The sequence below is a fragment of the Grampus griseus genome, assembly GCF_964374135.1.
Source record: "Grampus griseus genome assembly, chromosome: 8".
Classification (NCBI taxonomy): Eukaryota; Metazoa; Chordata; class Mammalia; order Artiodactyla; family Delphinidae; genus Grampus; species Grampus griseus.
In genome coordinates this window covers 24,960,518-24,974,704 of record NC_139002.1, presented here as the reverse complement: position 1 = coordinate 24,974,704, position 14,187 = coordinate 24,960,518, and the positions used below count along the sequence as shown (strand labels likewise).

General features: G+C 41.6%; 1 pseudogene across 1 annotated transcript in view; it reads right to left on the bottom strand.

Annotated features, from left to right (window-relative positions):
• LOC309825664 (centrosomal protein of 78 kDa-like) overlaps window positions 1–12,837 on the bottom strand; it is a 30,914-nt pseudogene extending 18,077 nt beyond the window's left edge. Inside the window, exon 1 of the transcript in view lies at window positions 12,824–12,837. The product of the transcript in view is annotated as a centrosomal protein of 78 kDa-like (transcript). The remainder of the gene's footprint in view (window positions 1–12,823) is intronic.
• Window positions 12,838–14,187: the final 1,350 nt, after the last annotated feature.

Genomic DNA, 14,187 nt, shown 5'->3' with positions numbered 1-14,187 from the left:
AAAAAAGACAAGGATATCCACTCTCACCACTATTATTCAACATAGTTTTGGAAGTCCTAGCCACGGCATCAGAGAAGAAAAAGAAATAAAAGGAATAAAAATTGGAAAAGAAGAAGTAAAACTGTCACTGTTTGCAGATGACATGATACTATACATAGAGAATCCTAAAGATGCAACCAGAAAACTACTAGAGCTAATCAATGAATTTGGTAAAGTTGCAGGATACAAAATTAATGCACAGAAATCTCTGGCATTCCTATACACTAATGACGAAAAATCTGAAAGAGAAATTAAGGAAACACTCCCATTTACCACTGCAACAAAAAGAATAAAATACCTAGGAAGAAACCTACCTAGGGAGACAAAAGACCTGTATGCAGAAAACTATAAGACACTGTTGAAAGAAATTAAAGATGATACCAACAGAAGGAGAGATATACCATGTTCTTGGATTGGAAGAATCAGTATTGTGAAAGTGACTATACTACCCAAAGCCATCTACAGATTCAGTGCAATCCCTATCAAATTACCAATGGCATTTTTTACAGAACTAGAACAAAAAATCTTAAAATTTGTATGGAAACACAAAAGACCCCAAATAGCCAAAGCAGTCTTGAGGGAAAAAAAACGGAACTGGAGGAATCAGACTCCCTGACTTCAGACTATACTACAAAGCTACAGTAATCAAGACAATATGGTATTGGCACAAAAACAGAAACATAGATCAATGGAACAAGATAGAAAGCCCAGAGATAAACCCACGCACCTATGGTCAGCTAATCTATGACAAAGGAGGCAAGGATATACAATGGAGAAAAGACAGTCTCTTCAATAAGTGGTGCTGGGAAAACTGGACAGCTACATGTAAAAGAATGAAATTAGAGCACTCCCTAACACCATACACAAAAATAAACTCAAAATGGATTTGAAACCTAAATGTAAGACGGGACACTATAAAACTCTTAGAGGAAAACATAGGAAGAACACTCTTTGACATAAATCACAGCAAGATCTTTTTGATCCACCTCCTAGAGTAATGGAAATAGAAACAAAAATAAACAAATGGGACCTAATGAAACTTAAGAGCTTTTGCACAGCAAAGGAAACCATAAACAAGAAGAAAAGACAACCCTCAGAATGGGAGAAAATATTTGCAAATGAATCAACGGACAAAGGATTAATCTTCAAACTATATAAACAGCTCATGCAGCTCAGTATTAAAGAAACAAACAACCTAATCCAAAAATGGGCAGAAGACCTAAATAGACATTTCTCCAAAGAAGACATACAGATGGCCAAGAAGCATATGAAAAGCTGCACAACATCACTAATTATTAGAGAAATGCAAATCAAAACTACAGTGAGGTATCACCTCACACCAGTTAGAATGGGCATCATCCAAAAATCTACAAACAGCAAATGCTGGAGAGGGTGTGGAGAAAACGGAACCCTCTTGCACTGTTGGTGGGAATGTAATTTGATACAGCCACTATGGAGAACAGTATGGAGGTTCCTTAAAAAACTAAAAATAGGATTACCATATGGTCCAGCAATCCCACTACTGGGCATATACCCAGAGAAAACCATAATTCAAAAAGACACATGCACCCCATTGTTCATTGCAGCACTATTTACAATGGCCAGGTCATGGAAGCCACTTAAATGCTCATTGACAGATGAATGGATAAAGAGGATGTGGTACATATATACAATGGAATATTACTCAGTCATAAAAAGGAATGAAATTGGGTCATTTGTGGAGACGTGGTTTGATCTAGAGACTGTCATACAGAGTGAAGTAAGTCAGAAAGAGAAAAACAAATATCGTATATTAACTCATGTATGTGGATCCTAGAAAAATGGTCCAGATGAACCAGTTTGCAGGGCAGAAGTTGAGACACAGATGTAGAGGAGAAACATATGGACACCAAGAGGGGAAAGCCATGGGGAGTGGGGATGGTGGTGTGCTGAATTGGGCGATTGGGTTTGACATGTATACACTGATATGTATAAAATTGATGACTAATAAGAACCTGCTGTATAAAAAAATTAATTTAATTAAATTAAAAATTAAAAAAAAAAAGGAATTCTTCAGTCTGGCAATCCTCCAAGTGCTGTAAGATCCACACATCCTGCCTAACTCTTTTCAGGCCTACACACATATATTGTACGTGTGATTTCAGGATTTACAGCCTGAACATTGTTAAAAAAAAAAAAAAAGATGAAACATGAGGGGAGGGGGCAGGGCACAACATTTAAAAGAATGACATACCCTGAGGACAAGACATAAACTAATTAGAATCAAATAGGTCCAAGATGGTGGACAAGTCGACTTCCACTAGACCTTAAGCCTCAGTATACCTCATCGTAACACATCAGCAAGCTAAATGACATTTCCAAAGCCAACCAAAAAGTGGGCAGTGACCCAATTTCTGGAAATCCCCACCTGTTCCCCACAACAGTTAGCATACTCCTCCCTCTCATTAGCCTATGAAATTACCCACTCCTATAAAAACTGACAACCCCATACCCTGGTGCCTTCTTCTGAGATGGTCCACACTCTGTCTGTGGAGTGTTTCTCTCTAAATAAATCCGTTTCTTACCTATCACCTTGTCTCTCACTGACTTTTTTCTGAAATGAGACATCAGCAACCTGGGCTTCATTAAGTCCCAAAACCAGGCGTGTGATCTCAGTTAAAAGACCGTGGGCTTTGGACGGGTTTGAGGCCTGGCCGCATGGGTTGCAATCCCAACCTGGTTTAGGCTGGGTTTGAGTTCCGGCACGTGAGTTTGGGTCCCAATCTGAGGTTCATGGCTTCAAGTTACTAACGAAAAGTACAGCAGGACCCATTTATTGTACTGTAATTACTAGGTTGCTTTGGCACAGCAGGAATCCTATGACAATTCTCTTCATATATAATTCAATCAAAGAATTGAGTTTCAGGTAGAAGGTACCTTTTAAATTTGATTACTAAAATATTACTTTCATAGTCCATCCTTATCTTGTAAATTGTCTAAACTGAGAATTTAAAAACAAGGATTTTAGGGCTTCCCTGGTGGTGCAGTGGTTGAGAGTCCGCCTGCCGATGCAGGGGACACAGGTTCGTGCCCTGGTCCGGGAAGATCCCACATGCCGTGGAGCGGCTGGGACCGTGAGCCATGGCCGCTGAGCCTGTGCGTCCGGAGCCTGTGCTCCGCAATGGGAGAGGCCACAACAGTGAGAGGCCCGCGTACTGCAAATAAATAATAATAATAAAAAAATAAAAACAAGGATTTTAAAAGATAGTTCCTTAAATTAAAAGTATTATATAATTTAAAAATAAAATTGTAATTAGACAAGTCAGAGTCAAGATGGCAGAGTAGGAGGACGTGGAGTTTGTGTCTCCTCTCAACTAGGGCACCAACCGGGTGCTGGTGAGGGACCTCAGGCACCAAAGGAGACGGGAGGAATCCCTGCACAACGAGGTAGGATGTAGGGGGAAAGGGGAGGGAGGAAAAGTGGAGGTGGGATGGGACGAGCACCCCCGAGGGGTTGCTGGGAGAGGGGAGGGATTCTCATGATTGGAGGTGCTAATGCACTGCGAGGGGATCAGCGGGGATGGGGAAAGACCTTTGGGGTATTTGGGGATCAGAGGGGAATGTGGTAAGTGTCTCCCCTGGCCGCTCAAGCCCTGGTGAGGCTGCTGGGGCACTGGGTCTGATCCTCAGCCCTCCAGGACCCCCTCCAGCCATGCGGGTCCTGAACCTAAGCTTCCCTCACCCCCATGCCCCAAGCCCAACTGCCACCCACCCCACCCACACCCTACCTCCCCTGAGCCTAAGCCCCAGCCCCCCAGGGCCTTTTCCATCCTGAACCTAAGCCCTGCCCCTCCCTAGCAGGGCCTTTTTCAGCTCACACAGATCCTGGGCCTAAGCCACTCCCCAGATCCTCTTCCAGCCTCGAGGGTCCCGAGGGTCTCAGGCCTGAGACCCGCCCCCCCACCCCCGCCAAGGCCTTTTCCAGCTTTTTTTTTTCTTTCTTTATTTTTTTTTCTGCTGTTGTGGTTCTGCTTTGCTTTGTTGTTGTTCTTACATCTTTATCTTTTCTAATATATTTTTTATTTTTCTAATTTTATTTTATTTTTTATTCTTTGTTATTGTTCTGCTCCTTTTTGTTTGTTGCCTTGTTTTTTTTTTTTGGCCATGCTGCATGGCTTGATGAGTCTTGGTCCCCAGGCTGGGGTCAGGCCTGAGCTCCTGTTGTGGGAGTGCCAACTCCAAACCAGGGAACCTCAGACCCCAGGGAATATTAATAAGTGTTAGCTCTCCTGGAGGGCTTCATCTCAGCACCAAGACCAGGTTCCACCCAGCAGTCTGCAAACTCCAGTGCTGGACACCTCAGGCCAAACAACCAGCAAAACAGGAACACAGCCCCAATGATCAAAAAAAATGAGATGACAAAAAAATATGGTACAGACGAAGGAGCAAAGTAAAAACCTACAAGACCAAATAAATGAAGAGGAAATAAGCAACCTACCTGAAAGAGAATACAGAGTACTGGTAGTAAAGATGATCCAAAATCTTGGAAATAGAATGGAGGCACGGATCAAAAAAATACAAGAAATGGTTAACAAGGACCTAGAAGAATTAAGGAACTAACAGAGATGAACAACACAATAACTGAAATGAAGAATACACTAAAAGGAATCAATAGCAGAATAACTGAAGCAGAAGAACAAATAAGTAAGCTGGAAGATAGAATGGTGGAAATGATAGCTGAGGAGCAGAATAAAGAAAAAAGAATAAAAGGAAATGAGGACAGCCTCAGAGACCTCTGGGACAACATTAAACGCACCAACATTTGAATTGTAGGGGTCTCAGAAAAAGAAGAGAAAGAGAGGACTTCCCTGGTGGTCCAGTGGCTAAGACTATGTGCTCCCAATGCAGGGGTCCTGGGTTTGATTCTTGGTCAGGGAACTAGATTTCACATGCCACAACTAAGAGTTCACATGCCACAACTAAAGAACCTGTATGCCGCAATGAAGATCCTGCACATGGCAACGAAGATCCCACGTGCTGCAACTAAGACCTGGCAGAGCCAAATAAGTAAATAAATAAATGTTTTTTTAAAAAAACCGACAGGGCTTCCCTGGTGGTGCAGTGGTTGAGAGTCCGCCTGCCGATGCAGGGGACATCGGCTTGTGCCCCGGTCCGGGATGATTCCACATGCCGCGGAGCAGCTGGGCCTGTGAGCCATGGCTGCTGAGCCTGCGTGTCCGGAGCCTGTGCTCGGCAACGGGAGAGGCCACAACAGTGATATGCCCGAGTACCGCAAAAAAAAAAAAAAAAAAAAAAAAAGGAAGACAAAGGTTCTGAGAAAATATTTAAAGAGATTATAGTGGAAAACTTCCCTAAACTGGGAAAGGAAATAGCCACCCAGGTCCAGGAAGTGCAGAGAGTCCATACAGGATAAACCCAAGAAGAAACATGCCGAGACACATATTAATCAAACTAACAAAAATTAAATACAAAGAAAAAAATATTAAAAGCAGCAAGGGAAAAGCAATAACATACAAGGGAATCCCCATAAGGTTATCAGCTGATTTTCAGCAGAAATTCTGCAGGCCAGAAGGGAGTGGCAGGATATATTTAAAGTGATGAAAAGGAAAAACCTACAACCAAGATTACTCTACCCAGCAAGGATCTCATTCGGATTTGATGGAGAAATCAAAAGCTTTACAGACAAGCAAAAGTTAAGAGAATTCAGCACCACAAAACCAGCTTTACAACAAATGCTAAAGGAACTTTTCTAAGCAGGAAATACAAGAAAAGAAAAAGACCCACAAAAACAAACCCAAAACAATCAAGAAAATGGTCATATGAACATACATATCGATAATTACCTTGAATGTAAATGGATTAAATTCTCCAACCAAAAGACACACTGGCTGAATGGATACAAAAACAAGACTCATATATATGCTGTCTACAAGAGACCCACTTTAGACCTAGGGACACATACAGAATGAAAGTGAGGTGATCGAAGAAAGCTGGAGTAGCAATACTCATATCAGATTTAAAAAAGTCTAAAGTCTTAAAAATAAAGACTGTTACAAGAGACAAGGAAGGTCACTACATAATGATCAAGGGATCAATCCAAGAAAAAGATTATAAATAATTATGCACCCAACATAGGAGCACCACAGTACATAAGGCAAATGCTAAAAGGGGAAATCAACAGTAACACCATAATAGTGGGGGACTTTGACGCCCCACTTACACCAATGGACAGATCATCCAGACAGAAAGTAAATAAGGAGGGACTTCCCTGGTGGCACAGTGGTTAAGAATTTGCCTGCCAATGCAGAGGACATGGGTTCAATCCCTGGTTTGGGAAGATCCCACATACCATGGAGCAACTAAGCCCATGTACAACAACTACTGACCCTGCGCCACTCTACAGCCTGTAAGCCACAACTACTGAGGCCGTGTGCTGCAACTACTGAAGCCCACACACCTAGAGCCCATGCTCCACAACAAGAGAAACCACTGCAATGAGAAAGAAGCCCGCACACCGAAACGAAGAGTAGCCCCCACTTGCCTCAACTAGAGAAAGCCTGTGTGAGCAGCAACAAAGACCCAATGCAGCCAAAAAAAAAAAGTAAATAAGGAAACACAAGCTTTAAATGACACAATACACCATATAGACTTAACTGATATTTATAGGACATTCCACATGAAAGTGACAGAATACAAGTTCTTCTCAAGTGCACATGGAACATTCTCCAGGATAGATCACATCTTGGGCCAAAAATCAAGTCTCAGGAAATTTAAGAAAATATAAATTTTATCAAGCATCTTTTCCTACCACAATGCTATGAGATTAGAAATCAATCACAGGAAAAAGCTATAAAAAACACAAACATGGGCTTCCCTGCTGGCGTAGTGGTTGAGAATCTGCCTGCTAATGCAGGGGACACGGGTTCGAGCCCTGGTCTGGGAAGATGCCACACGCCATGGAGCAACTAGGCCCGTGAGCCACAACTACTGAGCCTGCGTGTCTGGAGCCCGTGCTCTGCAAGAAGAGAGGCCGCGATAGTGAGAGGCCCGCGCACCGTGATGAAAAGTGGCCCCCGCTTGCCACAACTAGAGAAAAGCCCTTGCACAGAAACAAAGACCCAACACAGCCAAAAATAAATAAATTAATTAATTAATTAAAATGTGAAAAAAAAAACCCCACAAACACATGGAGGCTAAACAATACACAACTAAATAACTAAGAGATCACTGAAGAAATCAAAGAGGAAATCAAAAAATACCTAGAAACAAATGACAATGAAAACACAATGACCCAAAACCTATGCGATGCAGCAAAAGCAGTTCTAAGAGGGAAGTTTATAGCAATTCAATCTCACCTCAAGAAACAGGAAAAATCTCAAATAAACAATCTAACCCTGCACCTAAAGCAACTAGAGAAAGAAGAACAAAGAAAACCCAAAGTCAGCAGAAGGAAAGAAATCATAAAGATCAGACCAGAAATAAATGAAATAGAAACAAAGAAAACAATAGCAGACATCAATAAAACTAAAAGTTGGTTCTTTGAGAAGATAAATAAAATTGATAAACCTTTAGCCAGACTCATTAAGAAAACAGGGAGAGGATTCAAATCAATAAAATTAGAAATGACAAAGGAGAAATTACAACTGACACTGCAGAAATACAAAGGATCATAAGAGATTATTACAGGCAACTATATGCCAATTACATGGACAACCTGGAAGAAATGGACAAATTCTTAGAAAGGTACAACCTTCCAAGACTGAACCAGGAAGAAATAGAAAATATGAACAGACCAATCACAGGTAATGAAACTGAAACTGTAATTAAAAATCTTCCAACAAACAAAAGTCCAGGACCAGATGGCTTCATGGGCAAAGTCTATCAAACATTTAGAGAAGAGTTAATACCTATCCTTCTCAAACTCTTCCAAAAAATTGCAGAGGGAGGAACACTCCCAAGTTTGTTCTACAAGGCCACCATCACCCTGATACCAAAACCAGACAAAGATATCCCCAAAAAAGAAAATTACAGACCAGTATCACCTTAACACCACACACAAAAAACCTCAACAAAATATTAGCAAACAGAATAAAACAACACATTAAAAGGACCATACATCATGATTACGTGGGATTTATCCCAGGGATGCAAGGATTCTTCAATATGTGCAAATCAATCAATGTGATACTCCATATTAACAAATTGAAGAATAAAAACCATATGATCATCTCAGTAGATGCAGAAAAAGCTTTTGACAAAATTCAACACCCATTTATGATAAAAACTCTCCAGAAAGTGGGCATAGAGGGAACCTACCTCAACATAATAAAGGCCATACACTACAAACCCACAGCAAAAATCATTCTCAATGGTGAAAAACTGAATCCGTTTCCTCTAGGTCAGGTAAAAGACTAGGATGTCCACTCTCACCACTATCATTGAAAATAGTTTTGGAAGTCCTAGCCACAGCAATCAGAGAAGAAAAAGAAATAGAAGGAATACAAATTGGATAAGAAGAAATAAAATTGTCATCATACTATACATAGAAAATCCTAAAGATGCCACCAAAAAACTACTAGAGCTAATCAATGAATTTAGTAAAGTTGCAGGATACAAAATTAATACACAGAAATCTCTTGCATTCCTATACACTAACAATGAAAAATCAGAAAGAGAAATTAAGGTAACGCTCCCATTTACCATTGCAACAAAAAGAATAAAATACCTAGAAATAAACCTACCTATGGAGGCAAAAGATCTGTACTCAGAAAACTATAAAACACTGATGAAAGAAATCAAAGATTACACAAACAGATGGAGAGATACACAATGTTCTCGGATCGGAAGGCTCAATATTGTGAAAATGACTATACTAACCAAAGCAGTCTAGATTCAATACAATCCCTATCAAATTACCAATGGCATTTTTCACAGAACTAGAACAAAAACTTTTACAATTTGTATGGAAACACAAAAGACCCCAAATAGCCAAAGCAATCTTGAGAAAGAAAAACGGAGTTGGGGGAATTAGGCTCCTCAACTTCAGGAGATACTACAAAGCTACACTAATCAAGACAGTATGGTACTGGCACAAAAACAGAAATATAGATCAATGGTATGGGATAGAAAGCCCAGAGATAAACCCACACACCTATGGCAACCTAATCTATGACAAAGAGGGGAAGAATATACAATGGAGAAAAAACAGCCTCTTCAATAAGTGGTGCGGGGAAAACTGGACAGCTACATTTAAAAGAATGAAATTAGAACACCCCTTAACACCACACACAAAAATAAACTCAAAATGGATTAAAGACCTAAATGTAACACCAGACACTCTAAAAGTCTTAGAGGAAAACATAGGAAAATCACTCTTTGACATAAATCACATCAAGATCTTTTTTGACCCACCTCCTAGAGTAATGAAAATAAAGACAAAAATAAACAAATGGGACCTAATTAAACGTAAAAGCTTCTGCACCGCAAAGGAAACCATAAACAAGACAAAAAAACAACCCTCAGAATGAGAGAAAATATTTGCAAATGAAGCAACTGACAGAGAATTAATCTCCAAAATATATAAGCAGCTCATGCAGCTCAATATCAAAACAACAAACAACCCAATCAAAAAAATGGGCGGGGCTTCCCTTGGTGGTGCAGTGGTTGAGAGTCCGCCTGCCGATGCAGGGGACGTGGGTTTGTGCCCTGGTCTGGGATATCCCACATGCTGTGGAGCGGCTGGGCCTGTGAGCCATGGCCACTGGGCCTGCACATCCGGAGCCTGTGGGCTGCAACGGGAGAGGCCACAACAGTGAGAGGCCCACGTACCGCAAAGAAAAAAAAGAAAAAAAAAATGGGTGGAAGACTTAAATAGACATTTCTCCAGAGAAGATATACAGATTGCCAACAGACATATGAAAGGATGCTCAACATCACTAATCATTAGAGAAATGCAAATCAAAACTATAGTGAGGTATCACCTCACACCAGTCAGAATGTCCATCATCAAAAGATCTACAAACAATAAATGCTAGAGATGTTGTTGAGAAAAGGGAACCCTCTTGCACTGCTGTTGGGAATGTAAGTTGATACAGCCACTATGGAGAACAGTATGGAGGTTCCTTAAAAAACTAAAACTAGAACTACCATATGACCCAGCAATCCTGCTACTGGGCATATACCCTGAGAAAACCATAACTCAAAAAGTTACATGTACCCCAATGTTCATTGCAGCACTATTTACAATAGCCAGGTCATGGAAGCAACCTAAATGTCCATCAACAGAGTAATGTATAAATAAGATGTGGTACATATATACAATGGAATATTATTCAGCCATAAAAAAGTAACAAAATTGGGTTATTTGTAGAGATGTGGATGGCCCCAGAGTCTGTCATACAGGGTGAAGTAAGTCAGAAAGAGAAAAACAATATCGTATATTAACACATGTATATGGAATCTAAAAAAAATGGTACAGATGGGCCTATTTGTAGGGCAGAAATAGAGACACAGATGTAGAGAACAGACATGCGGACACAGGGTGGGGAAGGGGAGGGTGGGATGAATTGGGAGATTAGCATTGACATATATACACTACCAGGAGTAAAATAGGTAACTAGTGGGAAGCTGCTGTACAGTACAAGGAGCTCAGCTCGGTGCTCTGTAATGACCTAGATGGGTGGGATTGGGGGAGGGAAGTGGGAGGGATGTCCAAGAGGTAGGGGATATATGTGTACATATAGCTGATTCATTTTGGTGTACAGCAGAAACTAACAGAACATTGTAAAGCAATTATACTCCAATAAAAAAAATTCTAATTAGATGAAGTCTCCAAGTGATAGCATGAATAAAGTGTTATACCTGGCCAAAAACTGCTAATTTTTGTTCTACTTAGCACTTGATTAGGCAAGGTGAAGTTTTTTCCTGGTATTGGGAAAGTGAATAATTGTGTAATGATAGATAATGAAACAAGTATTAGAAGTGATTACGTGCCTGTACATGTTTCTTTCAGGGTCTTTTACATCCCCCTTAAGCCAAAAAGTCAATGTGACCTCAGATGGTAGCTCCTGCCACTGTAGCTAACTGACATGCCACATGGGGGGAGCTAGTGAGATGCTGTTTTGAACACTTTCCATCACAGCTGCCGCAAGACCAACGGTGGTCGCTGGAGGGCTCCAGAATGCAAGGTTAAGGATCCTGGAGTTAAAACCTCTGACTTGTCTTCTCTCTTCATGAAGAAATGTTTCCAACTGCTGGCGAATCTACTTACTGGGAGAGTAAGAGAGAAAGGATGAGCTTGATTTGGGCACTGGAGCAAAGAGGTCCAGAGGATATGCAAACGGGTCTAGCAAAAAAGTCCAAAAATCTGCAGTCATCTCTGGTTTAATCCCTCCTCTCCTATGTGAAGAGAGTTGGGGTACATCATGAGAGTAACGCAGGGGAGATTCACTGCTGTGGACAGGGGGCAAGAGGAACTAGAGTTTGAGTTTTCAGTGAGGCAGCCTCAGAGGAGATAAGAATCAGGTCCAGGAGTGTAAGTTCAGCCTCACAGAACAAGCAAAACGTGCCTTGAGTATTTGTCTGTTTTGTTTTTTTCTGAAACCATCCTTAAGACAAGAAAAACATTAAATCACAAATCTGAAGACTTGAATCTAGTCCCAGTTCTGTCAATCAACAAAACTAGCTGATATTGTGGAATATAATTTGACCCACAGGATAGAAGTTGGTCAACCCCACACGTTGGTTAAAATATCTATTTGTTCCAGAAATCATGTACCTAATCACTGGTTTTTCAAGAATTGATAATCGTGGGGACTTACAGTATTGTTTTGCAATATTTTTGTTTTTTGTTTGTTTGTTTGTTTTGTTTTTTTTGCGGTACGCTGGGCCTCTCACTGTTTTGGCCTCTCCCGTTGCGGAGCACAGGCTCTGGACGCGCAGGCTCAGCGGCCATGGCTCATGGGCCCAGCCGCTCCGCGGCATGTGGGATCTTCCCGGACTGGGGCACGAACCCGTGTCCCCTGCATCGGCAGGTGGACTCTCAGCCACTGCGCCACCAGGGAAGCCCTGCAATATTTTTAACCTTTGGACACTTCTGCTATTTTTTGGCTTTTGGGGGATTTTCTGTAATACAAATAGAATATCATAAGCCCATATTATTTAATTCATCCTTGTCTAGAAAATATAATTGAGGCATAAGCTTCAGGCATTAGTTAACAATTGTTAATGAAAGATCTTAAAAGGACAGGTGACTATTCACCAGTTGCTTTGAGAAGACTAGCCACAAACTAGTTATTAAAATTTGTTCTCCAGGGAATTCCCTGGCAGTCCAATGGTTAAGACATCGCACTTCCAAAGCAGGGCGGGGCATGGGTTTGATCCCTGGTCAGGGAACTAAGATCCCACAAGCCTTGTGGCATGACCAAAAAAATTTTTTTTTGTTCTCCAGAATTCTCAGTACCTCAGATAAGCCCATGTCTCTCCCCGGTTCCCTGCCCCCTCTAGTAAAGGTCAAGAGAATTCCCAAGAACCCTGTGGATTTGAGTGAAGTAGAAGCGGCCCTTCCCAGCTTCTGTACTTTCAACTGCAGCAGAGAAGGGGACCCTAGAGCTCTGTGTGTTTCTGGCAAGGTCCCTACCCTTCCCTACTGCCTGACACACCCCTATTATCTGCCCTTCCACCATTAAAACCAATCTCATTATGCCTTTAGCTTTGTTATGTCAGTCTCCACAAGGAGCCCCAACATCTAGGGTTACCCCTTATCCAGATACACCTCGGCACTTACCCTTCTGATTCCATCTCCCCTTTGCCCAACCTGCAAGCCTCTGGACAGGCAGTAAAATCCTCCGTAGCCTCAAACTTTTCTCTTAATAGTCTTTTACTTTCTTATTCTAAGTGAAACTTGATTCTCCTCTGAAGTCAGTGCTTCTCCTGCATCTCTCTCAAGTTATGGCTGACCTACCACTGAGTCTGAGCTCGTGTGCTGGTCTTCTTTTCTCCCCATTGCCACTTCCAAATCATCCTCCTCCCCTCCTCCCTAAAAGCACTCAGCTTCGAGTCTGGTGTCAATGGACTATCCATCCATTAACCCTCTTTGTCACAATCATGTGCTGAACCCCGCCCCCAGGTCATACTCCCTCATTCCTTAATTTAGGTCCTGACTCACTATCATTCTCTCCAACATGACTCCTGTCATAATTTTTAGTGATTTCAATATTCACAGAAGATTATGAGTACCCTGATGTTTCAGTAAGTTTTCTCCTGAAAGTACATCCTGAAACAAGGGCTTTGGATACAAGTGGTTTATTTGGGAGGTAACCCAGGAAGCAGGAAGCAGGGAGCAAGGAGAGTAAGATATAGAGAAAGAGGAAAAGCCTCTGTAAAGGTGTGGCATCAAGGTCACCACTATGAAAAATAAGGGGGGGGGAAGGTAGTCAAGTCCAGTAAGACCTCCAGGAAGCATCCTGAGTGTCTCACAAAATTGTCTGTCAAAGGACCAGAGGCTGGGGCACTTATTCACTGACTTCTGACCCTACTGGCTGAGGGTTGTTCCCTGAAGCATATCTTCCTCATACTAGCTGTACTTTGTTCTTGCCTGTAAACCTAGCAGGCTCCTGGGCTTTCAGAGAAGACCTTGAGGTGAAAGCAGAAGAGGTGCCCTTTTCAGGTGGGAAGATGTCAGGGGGAGTCTGAAATGTCTTCTACCATAGCTGTTGCTGAAACCAGAAGTAGGTCAAGGAGATATGACTAGGACATCAAAAGCATCTGGAATGCCTGGCTTCTCAGTTCTCTTACCTCTTGTTTTCTAGCGATCCTGTCCTCTGCCCTACCTCAACTATTCTCCCCCTTGGTCATAATTTAGCCATTGTCATTACCAATTTCACCCTCCAGATGCTTCCTTCTATCTCTCAACTTGGTCCCTCTTGTATCTTTTTTTTTTTTTTGGTATTTTTAAAATATTTTATTTTTATTTTTTTAATAAATTTATTTATCTATTTATTTATTTATTTATGTCTGCATTGGGTCTTCGTTGCTGTGCATGGCTTTCTCTAGTTGCAGTGAGTGGGGGCTACTCTTCATTGTGGTGCATGGGCACGGGCTGTGGGCGTGCGGGCTACAGTTGTGGCTCGAGGGCTCTAGAGCACAGTA